Raw genomic sequence first — 13,096 nt, forward strand, 5'->3', positions numbered from 1 at the left:
TGATGTGTAATTTACTGTGTCTATCTTTGAAAGGACCTCCATCATCACAGGGTTGGATAGCGCTGTCTGTCTGATTACAAAAAAACACAAACATCAGGCTCTGTTAATCTGCCGTTTTAAAATCTCAAACTTGTAGGAAGTCAAAACAGCTTCTGTTGTCTAAAAAAAGCCCTGAAACCTCCTTCCTTTGTTTATTACCCACGAGGGCACGGTAACTGTGCAGATTACAGCCACGCAGCATGTCCCGTCTGATCTGCACATGTACAGTGCATGAGTTTCCAGAGCGGGGGATCGCAGGGAGACGGTGTCCTCAGGCACCAGTGGGTTAGTGTGTGAAAGGTGAGGATGTTGCTACACGTCTGGTATGTTGCATCAGCCTCTAGCGGGCATGAACTATTCCCATAATATTCCCCCTGAGCTCTGTTTGAGCCCAGACACGCACAGCGGGAGACCCAGAGGAAGAGCCGGGACTCTGAACCCAACCCTCTAAAAACAGGCAGAGGCACAGCATGATCTTGTTTAGTAATTATCAGGAAACAAACAAGGAAATTCTCGAACAACTAACCTCAGCAAAGTGTTAGTCATAGAACTCTGAAAGGAAGCTTTCAGACTTTAAAGGAATCTGGTCGTGGTGGCCAATTACAAGGGTCTTAATCCCAGGTCAGGTGTCGGGTAAGTGGCATAAAGATGAGACAAGAAGGCTAAATAAGCGCCGTCCATTTGCAGCTTGGTAAACCCAGTCCTTTATTTTCTTTATCATATTGTGCTATGGCTGCCATCATTCCATGAAGCTCAGAGATTTCAAGGTATTCTCCTCCACTCCTGGGATATGGTCTGTTTCTTCCATTTTCATGTCAAATGTGTTAAGAGGTCTTTCTTATTTGGCTGTAACCAGAAGTCCCCCCAGCTTTATTATCCTTACCTTGATGCTGACCTACACAATGAATTTACTTTACCGAAATAGCTTGAAATTTGATATATACGCAGGGAGTTAAACCGATGCCAACATTAATATCCACTAGTTAAAGCCAAGCCTATACAAATAATACAAAACGTATACAGGTTTCTGTGAGAAGGCAGCAGTTACCTGCATTTTCATAGGAGTCTGCAGACATTTAAACAGTGATCACCAAGATCTTAAAGTGAAGTCTGAACTTTATGGGGAGCCAGCGCAAAGGCAACAAATTAGGTGTCACCTGAGACCACTTGGAGGACTTGGTAGGTACCTTTGCAGCTGGATTTTGTAACCGATCCAACGATGAAATCCTGAGGCCAAGATACAGTGAATTACAATAGTTCAACAATGAGTTGGACCAGTCAGTTTCCCAGTGTAAAGTAAAAGATAATTAGCAGCCATCCAGTTCTTAAGGATAGATATATTTGGAAAAGACATTTACAATTAGATATCATCCACTTAACGATGATATGAAAGGTGCAGAAGATAATAAATACAATTCAAACAGTACGGGCCCCAAACCAGAACCTTGAGGTACACCATAGGACAGAGTGGCAGATGAGGAGACGTAGATAATGCCGTTAAACCGAGACGTACAAGAACAGTCTATTCACATGCCCCTCTCTTTATTAAAACGTCGATTTGTTTCTGAAGAAGATAAATCTCCATCATAAAAATCAAGTCTGATTTCACTTTTTGCTTATTTTCATTATATTATTGATTCATTTAGAGAGCCTTCATGTTAGCCTGGCTCCTGTTTTTCATGTCAACTTTTGGCAGAGTAGAAAAGTGGGTGAAAGGTAATGCTCGCGCACAGCTCGTACGCAGCTCGTGCACAGCTTCATGTGTTGATGTCATGTGGGATTCATTAAAAACAGCTGTTTTTCACAATTGCAAGGCTGCTGCTCCATTCGCTGACTTTCTTCACACTGACCTTTTACCTAGTTTCCACACGCTCGCAGCATCCCTGCTTTACGACTCACTTTGGGACTGGTGGTGTTTTTTCTTTTTTTCTTTTACACTTTCTGAATGCACTTTAACCCAGAAAGCCGCACCGTTTCCTCAGGGCGTCCTCCCTCTGATCAAACAGAGGAGCAGAGCCAAAGACATGTAAGTCAGAGGTTAGATTTGTGTTGACTGCAAAAACATGCTGACTTTTCGTGTTGATGTGAGTATGTTAATTGAATTTTATGGCTGCTGTAAATGCCCAAGCAGAGTAAAGTAGCACTTTGACTATTACCCAGTTTTCCTAACTCTGTGTAAAAGCATCAATGTGTAAATTTAAACACTTTCCAAGCATCCACACTCGTAGGAAGGGACAAGAGAGAAGTTTTACACTTTACTGGAACCATTACTTTATTTTTTAAGTTAAAGCAAACAGATGTTTTTAAATAAAATAGTATTATGATTAGTTTTTATTCCTTGAACTATAAAAGTAGTACTTAATTTTTACCCCTTTCAGGATATTTAAGATCCCCCCCCCCACTGGTTTCCAGGCACCTCTTCAAAAGCTTCTGCTTGTTTTCATGCAGATTTTGAAGTTCACTTGGATCCTTGTCCTGGTGTAAAAGCAAATATCTTCTTTAGACATTTGCATCCAGGATTTGTTGGCATTGTGTTGCAAGGAAAAACCTGCATCTGTGTGCAAAACAACATGTCTGTGACTTATCTTCATTTCTGCTTCCAACCTAAACAAACTTCCCTGTGCAGATGTTACTTTTGCATAATTGTGGATGAGATCACAGATACGATCTGAAAATGTTCTTTGATATGTTGTTTTGACTCCCAGTTTGTATTTATAAGAAAGGAAAATCGCACAATGCTGTGTCTCGACCTGCGTTGCATTCAGCGGTTCAAACCAGTAAACACTAAAATGACAAGAGGGGGGAAAGGTCACATCAGATGAAGGTAAAACACAGAATAGGACCATGTGTGTAGTCCATATGCTGGTGGTGCTGGTGACGGTTGTTTTGGAATAGCTGATGGAAATTTTGAAAGTCACTGGACATCCAAGAGGAGGAGGAAGTGGCACAGTGGAGAAAAATAAGTGGTTTAAAGCACTGAGCTTAAAAAAACGTGGGCAGGAGAAGTGACGGAGAAACAAAAGGAATGAGGGACAGATGTTCTTTATCAAACATTTGTCTAAGCTTCATTTAGCATCATTTCCACGAGTTTTCAGTCAGTCTGAAAATGTCATTAATCAGCACAGGCCACGGCCCACCTTCTCCTAATGACTCATTTAAGGCTTAATGAGACTCAGTGGGGAAGTGAATGTTTTATAAGTTTGTGAAAAACATGAATAATTGACACGAAGCACACTTCAGTCATTGTTTGGTGTAGCAGTTACACCCTTTCACCTAAAACAAATGCATCTTAGGCTGTTTTCATTTGAATTTCATCACTAAAGTATTCTGCTGTGGGTGTGGTGCACAGTATGCTTGTTGTTCTTCTGTAAGCGATAGGACCACATTCCCATTAAAAAGATCCCCTTTACCAAAACTCTGTGGGACTTTCCACTCTGATATGTGGTTGCCAGATTACTAAAACCCACAAGTTTGAGTTCTCCACCCTGTTTAATAGTCTGATACTGATCGCACATGTTTCAGCATACTCACACTCAATAAAAAGAAGCAGGTATTTTTTTGTTATTAACCAGGTATTAAGCTCTGATTCAGGGGTTCACTGCACCCTCCATCCCGTTACTCTGCACTCTGATTGGTCGTGACTGCTCCTGGCAGGCCATGCTGCTGTTTTTACACAGCTCACCTTTTACCCAGAAACTGGGAGGAAAGCCCTCACATGTGCGAAAATGAACAGAAAACAAATAATAAGTGTTGGTTACCGCATGTGTAGAGATTAGGGGCACGGGCAAAATCAGCCCTCTGGTGAGTGTTTGCATTTTGTCTGAATATTCAAATTTCATGGGATTAATATGATATCCTGCAAAGCTTTTTTAGGTTTCTAATCCAGAAACAATGACTGAAATGTTAGTAATGGATAAATTTAGTAAAACACTAACATTAAAACTGCTAAAAAATTGATTTAATTAAGTAACTTTTATCATTTTAATTTGATTTTGTGACTGAGTACTGTGAAACAACCGTTTGTTTCCTGAAACAAACTGTTGTTAATTTATGAGTTTACCTCAAATACCTTAATTGTTCTAGTTTTTGTAACTGTTAATATTTCTTTTTGTAATGTTGATCCAGGAGTCACAACCAACCAGAGGATTAATTCACCTGACTTTGTTGAGGCTGTAATTTCCCTACTTTTCCTGCAAATATTCACAAACTGCACAGTTTTGGATGTTTCTGTCTTCCGATCCAACTGTTTGAAGCATTTCTGTGAAATCTATGGATAGTAATATTCCCATCAAGATGACTTGTACTGACTCAGGAGAGCTCCAGGCTGTTCTTGTAACACAACTATCATATCAGAGAGCTCCAGTACTTGTTTGAACAGGACTTTTTTCCATTGCAGCATCCAGAGCTGCTAAAGTGTATTTTCACAATAAAAGAGGGAATCTGTTGTGAGGCAAGTTTAAATGACTCATCTTCATAAAGCAAGAGGGTGATGGAGATTTTCCTAAATTATTGGACTAAAATTTATTTTTGATGTAATAATTCTTGTAAATGCTTCCCATTAACCCCTAACAAAAAAACACGTAACGAGGCCGAGAGTGACGGAAACTCTTTTGGTTATGGGAGTTCCCTTTTCTGTTAAATGTGAATTTTCTTGTCAGTGAAATGCTGAAACATTTGAAAGATAATAACTTATAAATAAAGTAGAAATCAGTCATTCTTTTAAACAGGCTTGTTCTTATGTGGCACTTTTCTGCTCTGGTTTATATAACATGCCTCATTCACACACACTTTATTCTGAGATTCAAGATTCACACTCACACGCTATTGAACACACTGCAGAGCAACTTGAGGTTCAGCATTATGCCCAGTGATTGAACCACCAACCTTCAGATTAGCAGATGACCCATTCTGCCTCCTGAGCACCCTCAACACCTTAAGCCAGTGGCTCAGAGAGCCTCAACAGGTGAGGCATTTAATGAATCTGACATTTTTAGGGAAGATTAACAAACTTCAAGAAGCTAAAATGATGTAATTCTTGATATAAAAGTGTCCTGTGATTCCAATTCTTCTCTGATCGAGTTTTAAAGGAAAAATGGTCAATGACAAAATAATCATTATGTAGAAATAGGAATCTATAGCCACTTAAACTAGAAGACTGCATCAGTTATTTATTTTGTAAGCTTGTTTTTCTTGGAAATTCTGAGCATTTATGTGCATAGAGGCCTTGAGACCAATGCAAATGTGTTTATGACTCCTTCCTGTGTGGCCTCATTCTGACTCTACTTGAGACCTGAAGTGAAGAAAACACATTTTGCTGCCAGCGTTTTCTTGGACTTTGATGCATACTCTGAGCTGATAGACAGGTATACTCCTACCTCCATCCTGTACGTACAACTAACTACTCAGCAGGGAAATTATTTTACAGGTTATTGTTCTGATAAAGAGCCGCTGCTGCTTGGCCTCCAGCTTTGTTTTTCCTCCCTGGCCGGTAATAGCGTACAAAGGTTTCTACAATGTTACCATGAAATGCGGCAGTGAGAGAAACAGCAGAGAGGAGTGGTACCACTGATGGTACAGAATGTGCAGCAGTTTTTATTGCAGTGTTTGTCAGCATTTTAATCATTTCTCAGTTGGGAACGATTGGAACGTGCTGTGATCTCAGGTTTGTGCTTACAGGTGGTTTCTCTGCCCCGAAGTGGCCACATTTTTTTTTCAGCCATCATCCATGAACAGATCGTTCTGGTGTTTTACTCAAAAATTACAAATAATTTCCTGATGAACTTCTGTTTTAGTAAGATCAGTGAAAATCTACCAGGAGAGTCTCCTCTGGTGTTGCACAGAGCAGGCGTGGAGCTAAAGCTCAGAGTGATCCGAATGATAACTTCCTGGCTTTGTCGTGTTTAATGCACATCGCACATTTGCTCTTGAAGACAAACCATCGCACTCCTGGAAGTAATGACTCACTGAGTGAAACCTTGCCAATGCACAAACAACCAGCAACCGCCCTATGTTTCTGGTGGGATGAACTGGGTGTTGACGCCATCCGTGATAACAGAAAACCTTTGATTTGTGGCAAAAACAAAAAACAAAAACATTATGATATATTACCACATGTCCTGTGAACAGCTTAAACGCTTCAAAAGGACCTTGAGAGAGACATGGAAAGAGAGAGACTTTGCCCACTTAAATCAAAGCTCTTTCTTGGGCATAATGGAACTCCAGATTTTTTTCTCCCACACATCTATAAATGAAATAAATAAATGAAAGGTTAAAAGGTTGACTTTAGCTGATGGCAGTCTCCTCTTCTTTTAGGAGGATGAGGGTGTGTCCATCTTTTTTAGGCATGATCCAAGTCACTGTGAGGGTGACCTTCTGAACCAGAAGGCATGCTTACCTGGAGGAAAAAGAAGCCATAAAACCTTTCAGTGCTTCCAAATTGCTGCAGCTTCCTCCATCTGTACGATCCATCAGAACATCTCCTCATGCGAACTCCTGCACGTCTGTGACTGTGGCTGTAAAAAGAAAAACAGCAGCAACCTGTAGGAGACGTGCAGAAGCATTAGCAGGAAAATGCACTGGTATACTGAAATAAATTTCAGACCATTTCTACAGTTTACAGAGGTTACAGCTGGGTGGGTCATGACCACACACAACAAAGAAATAAGTGAATGAGTGACTAAGTAAGTGACTATGGTGCCAGACAGGCTGGTTTCAGTAATTCAGAAACTGCTGGTTTGCTGGGATTTTCTCATACAACCAGGTTTACAGAAAATGGTCAGAAAAAGAGAAAAATATACAGCTCTGGGTTTCTCTGGGTGAAAATGTTGATGTGAGAGGAGAGTGGCCAAAACTGCTTTGCAGATAGGAAGGCAAGAGTAACTCAAATAACCAATTGATAAAGCCCAGTTAAGGAGAAGAATGAGGAAAGACAAAGGGCCCTGGGTTGGAATTGTGTCTCGCAGCACACCTCTTGCTCAACCAGGCGAGATGTACTGGTGCCTCAGAAGAGCATCTCTGAATGCACAACATATTAAACATTTAAGCTGACGGGCTACTGCAGAGCCCACCAGCTTCATTCCCTGTCAGCTATGAACAATAAACTGAGGCTACAATTTGCACAGGCTCCCCAAAACTGAACAATTCAATTCCATTTTATTTATACTTACCATATATAAATATATCATATTTATATTAATCACAACAACAGTCGCCTCAAGGAGCTTTATATTGTAAGGTAGACCCTAATAATAATACATAATACATACAGAAAAAACCCAACCATCATATGACCCCCTATGAGCGAGCACTTTGGTGACAGTGGGAAGGAAAAACTCCCTTTTAACAGGAAGAAACCTCCTGCAGAACCAGGTTTAGGGAGGGGCGGGGCCATCTGCCATGACTGGTTGGGAAAAATGTAACCTTGTGTAACATGTAAGATTGGAAAAATTTAAAATGTTTGTTGTGATGAGTCTTAATTTCTACTGTAGGGTCAATATTTGGCATAAACAACATGGATCTATCCTGACTCGTATTAATGGTGCAGACTTGTAGTGTGAAGTAATACTGTAGTAATACTGTACTGTTTTCTTATCACACTTTGAGCCCCTTAGTACCAACTGAGCATTATTTAAATGCCACAGCCTGCCCGAGTATTGTTGCTGACTATCTCTATCCCTTTATAACCACAGTGTACCCATCCTCTACTGGCTGGTTCCACCAAGCTAACACTCCTGGTTTCTTTGTGATGGAAAATATCATGTCAATATAAACCCGAATCTCTGAGAGTTTTTCCAGCAGCTTGTTGAATCTGTGCTTTGAAAGAAAAGGCAGTTTTAAAGGCAAAAGGGAGTTCAACACTGGCAAGGTGTAACTTCTTTTTTAACTGAATATATTCACTTGAAGTCATTGTTTGTTTTTGCCTTGTTTCATTGTAGAGACCAAAAGTTTTATGTTTTGATCCAAGTGGGGGAAAGGGTTATATGTGTATGAGTGTTTCTTAAGAAGTGGACCAGGTCACAGATCTTTCTAACAAGATCACAGAAGCAGCAGCTTTGGTACTTCTAAGTATCTGTTCCTCCAGGGTGGGATAGTTTGGCTCCAGAGATATGAACTTTGAACTGCACTGCTCTTCCCGTCCAGAGCCTGCAGTGTTTTCAGTGTCGTGTTGCTCATTAATGTATTGACACAGTGTCATGTCGACCCTGCTGGGTCACACTGACCTGAAAGCATTGTTGCTTCAGCCTTCCTGTCCAGCAGCTCACACTCCATCTTATATCAGTCAGATCCAAACCAAGGTTCAACAATGTGTCACCTCTGTTACAGTTTTAATTACTTTTATTTTTGATGGTTTTTGACTCTAGTTCACAAACTGCTTGCCTCTAACCCAAAATCAAACAAACTATCTTGCCAGCTTTCCCCAGGTTTCAACATCTCATGTGCTTCTCAGAACTAATGATAACATGTTTCATTATAACCACATTTAAAGGCAGTTTGACATTATAATCTCAAACATTTCTCTCTGTTTCCAGGTTGTTTAAACAATTTTTATCATATTTTTGTGTGTCAGTCAGTAATAAGTGATACAATATGTGTTCTATAAGAAAACCATGAGCTGAGATTTTGATGATTGTGACTCTTGTGTGTACTTTCAAAGCTCTTCCTAAAAAGAAAAAAAGAAGAAGTTTTTTCTTTCATTGTTATAGCTCTGTTCTCTCACCCTCATCCCATAAAGACTGTGTGAGGTGAAGAAATGGTCATGTCATCACTGTGAACTGTGTAAGTTCCCCATAAAACAGGCTTATAAGCAAAAAGGAAACTGCTTCAGGAGAGGGAGAGGGGAACTGTAACTAAGTCAAATGTTCCTTTTTCTCTCATAGTTTATGGTTTGTTATGGCAGCAAAAACAAACCAGATGCTGGATAGTCTGGCTTCCCAGCAGCAGAGAAGGAGTGGCATTGTTCCCCTATTGTTTATAGATTTGGATGAAGGATGGCAATTTCTAATACTGGCATATTTAAACACCTTTTATTTCAAAAAGAAATGAAAGCAAGTGAGAAAGAGTGAGGAAAAGGAAGGCAGAATAAACTAAAGGTAAACTAGTGTTAACTGCTGGGCATAAAAAATAAAAGGGATAAAAAATTATTCAGATTTAGCAATCATTTATCATTTTTGCCAAGGGCCCTGCTTTTACTGCAGCTTGATTCACATGATACTGGACCTTTACAAGATGTTGGGTCCACAGGAGGGTGAGCCTAGCTGGGCTTCATGGGCCAAGGCCCTTTGCTTGGTCGTGGGTCCAGGGTGGGGCCCTAGTAACGATCTGTGCAAGGTAATATGGGCCACTGATCTTCTATCTTGGTCTTGGTCTGGCCTGTCACCAAGGACCAATTTGTCTTGGAAGACACTATCTGGGGCAAATTTCTCCTGGACAAGGTGAGATGTTTCGAACAGGCCCGACTGGGAGCCAACCCAGGGCATTATATCTTTTGGCTGATATGGGAACGCCTCAGCATCCACCCCCAGAAGAGCTGGAGGAGGTAGCAGATGAGGGTCTGGGTATCATTGCTTAGACTGCTGCTCAGTGACCTAAAACAATGGATGGATGAATGGTTGAACCCAGTAATAACAATTTATATTACACTTTTTGAGAAAGCAATCAACAGCTCTGTGTGATATGAAAAAGATATTAAATGGTTGAGAATGAGTGTATTGTTTGAATTTTAATATGTTGATTGTTTGAGCTGATGCACAAATAAGAAACAGGTTGAGTAGACTCCAACAAAAATGTAGCCCCAAACTTTGAGCCTCAAGGCCATAAAAACAGATTTCACAATTAATTGCCGTGTAAGCTTAACAATGGTTACAATTCACCATTAACAAGGTTTTTAAAAAACCCGTGAACCCTCAGAGACACATTTGAGAGCTGAAAGTACAGAGTAATGTAGCGTTCATTTGAGGTCATTTCTGTGGGAAGAAAATCCCTGTGGACAGACCAGTCATCCATAAAAGTTCTCAGATTAAACCCTCCCATAACCACTGACAGCAGTAGTTTCATCTTTGGGGCCATCAGTTTGATTACCAGCATGAAAGAGCTATTAGGTTTGGACCCAAACTTAGTCCTAATTGCACGTTTATGTTTGACTCATGCATGAATACTCCTATAACCCCCGTTGTGACTCTGTTCTGCACGCTGTCCTGCTGTTAAATTTCAAGCAAACAGCAAAAACAAATGCTCTTTATGTTGAACTTGCTTCATAGCTCTACCAGAGGACCACTGCAGTAATGAACATGGAGCAAGGCGATGAATTAGAAACGACTGAAGATACACAAGAGCTAAATGCAGCTGTGCACACCCCAAAATACTGGATGAACTCAACAAGCATGTCAGGAGAATGATGCAACATGATAATCCTTAAGTTTTTAGTTTTTTTTTTATAGAGTCTTTGCTTTGACGGTGATCAAAATGGTGAGAAATAACCAAAACTTTCAATCAATTTGAGATATTTTAACATTTTGGTATGGTGCAGGGCTCTTCTCCCTAGTTAGTCTTTGTTACACCTCATTCAGACTGATGTCTTTGTGTGTGGCTGATGTCTTTTTATTGTATTAAAGCCAAATTTTTCATTCTTTATTTCACTGAAATGACCCTTTACACTTTCTTTGTTTGATTTCAAATATTTTGGCTCAGTAAGGTTTCTTTTAAATTTTTAATTCAGTATAAAACATTTGGAAGCTTCTTTGTCACAGCCACTTTAGGAATCTTTTTTTTCAGGCGTCCTGTTTGTTTTATGTAGAGAATCCCTGTGAGTACCTTCATACTGGAAAGACTACAGCGCCCTCAGCTGTTGGATGGCAGGTGATGCAGTTTACAGTGCTTTATGAAGGTACTTTCGAATAATAAGTCAATCATCCCCTTTTTGAGGCCAGGAAGAGACACACAATCCTTGGACGGTTTTGTCGATTTAATATCTTGAAATTTCGAATTAGGCATGTCAAAATCTCAACTTATTAACTCAAAATTCTGAGTAAATACCTCAAAGTAGGACCCAAAATACCCAGTAGGAGTTCAGTTAGATTTGACCAATAACAGCGTCCCCTGCCCTGTGGTTGGTGACGCTGTTATTTGTCATTAATCCTTCACTACAACTGTCAAAGCACCAAATGTGGGAAAATCTCTTGGAATCATGGTTTTTCATCCCTCAGGCAGACAGTCTAGAATAAATCGGCCACAAAGGCGTCTCAAGAAACTTTATTTTTAACCTCTCAGCTCCCAGTTTGGACTCAAGAGACAGACACCCTCTCTTCTTTAAAGATTAGGCTTTAAACTTTCCTTTTTGACAAAGCTCATAGTTAGGGTTGGATGAGGTGACCCTGAATCTTCCCATAGTTACCCTGCAATAAGCCCAGGCTGCAAGGAGCTTCCCATGATGCACTGAGTGCTTCTTCTTCACTGGCCTCCTTAATCATTAGTTATTATTCATCTCTGGTTCTCTTCCACAGCGTATCTTTTGTCTGTTTTTCTCCCGTAGCCCCTAACCAGTCACAGTAGATGGCCAACCCTCCTTGACCCTGCATCTGTTGGAGGTTTCTTCCTGTTAATTTACCAACCAAACTTTTTGAGTTAAGGAAAAACTTTGATCTCAAAACCAGAAATTTTAACATGTGCAAGAAACAAAAGAAATATTTAAAAATGATTTATCATTACAAGCAAGATTTGGCGCCATTTGACCAAACTGACAAACAAGCCCCGCCTATGTGTCGTCGGTCCCTGGGGGCTCCACACAGGGTTCCTGATTGGAGCATTCAGCTGTTTGTCAGTGTTCCTTCAAGATGGAATTAGCGGCAAACTCTCCGAAACCTACGTCAAAATATAATCTGTCGTCGCAGCTAAACAGGAAATGACGGAAAAGAAGGCCTCTGCATTCAAAATAAAAGCCAGTTAAAGCAACATTTCATTAGACGTTAAACCAACATAAAATATAAAAACATAAGAGCAATTAAAGGCAAAATAAAAAGTTACAAATTCTTATAAATAATATATAAAAGTTAAATATACACTTTTAAGTCTGCTTTTGAATGTAAGCATAGTTGTAATTGCTCTGAGGTTAGCAGGTGGATTGTTTTAAAAGTACCTGAATGGATCCTGAGCACTAATTTTCTGAGATCTGCTTTGGGAACAGTTAAAAGATTTGCAGCCGATAACCTGCTACAACATAAACAAACCAGCGCTTCAATTGTTTTCAAGCTTCAGCTGACATTACCCCCCCCCCCCCCCCCCCTTGATATTCACTCACACTAATAGATACACAGCATGCTCACAGAATATGATTTTCATAGGTTAAAAAACAAAACAAAACCCTGTAAGACAAGAAATATGTATAAACACCAATGATGCTTTTCCAAATCCTCATCACTCTGTGCATCCGACAAACACACAAGTAGACTGGTAGAAAGCAACGCATCAGTCATGATATAAGCAGTCGTGAGTTTGAATTATGTTTGTGTATGCTCTGCCGTGTTGAAAGAAAATCTGTTTGTTGGACTTATTTACTGATCAGACAATGATCTTTACTAAAAATCATGCAAATGTTAAACCTACTGTATTATTACTGTATCACTACTGCGAAATAAAAATAATAAAATGCATGTTTTAGAAAATCAATTTTACGATACAAAAGCATGAATGAATCAATAAATAAATTAAAAGTTCAGTGCTCTAAATGTATTTATAATATCAGACAAAACATTAGATAACTGAAGCTGACAGGTCTGTCATCAGCGTATACACAAGAGCTGTGATAGAACGTGATTTAAGAAAACGAGATTAGAGATGTAAATGTATACAAGAGATAAAACAAACCCCTTCAGTGCAACGTGGTCGTTTTATTTTGAAATTCTAAATCGGAAACACATTTTAAACTTTTTCGGTAACTTGACCCAAAGGCTGAAGTCAGGGGGTAGGAGGTTTTTTTCCCTCCCTCCTTCTCCTCCCAAACTTTTCTTACCTCTCCTGAAGTTATGACAAGCCTCAGTGTGACTGGACGGAGGGCAGCCACAAG

At 39.8% G+C, this 13,096-nt stretch overlaps 1 protein-coding gene across 1 annotated transcript in view; it reads left to right on the plus strand.

The window, feature by feature from the left end:
* The first annotated feature begins 12,968 nt into the window (after nt 1–12,968).
* The window catches only part of kank3 (KN motif and ankyrin repeat domains 3), a 37,210-nt gene continuing 37,082 nt past the window's right edge, over nt 12,969–13,096 (plus strand). The window contains exon 1 of the mRNA XM_085133177.1: nt 12,969–13,096. The gene's annotated coding sequence lies outside the window, so the exon portion shown is untranslated.

Source organism: Neolamprologus multifasciatus, chromosome 15, assembly GCF_963576455.1.
Source record: "Neolamprologus multifasciatus chromosome 15, fNeoMul1.2, whole genome shotgun sequence".
In the NCBI taxonomy this organism is placed as follows: domain Eukaryota; kingdom Metazoa; phylum Chordata; class Actinopteri; order Cichliformes; family Cichlidae; genus Neolamprologus; species Neolamprologus multifasciatus.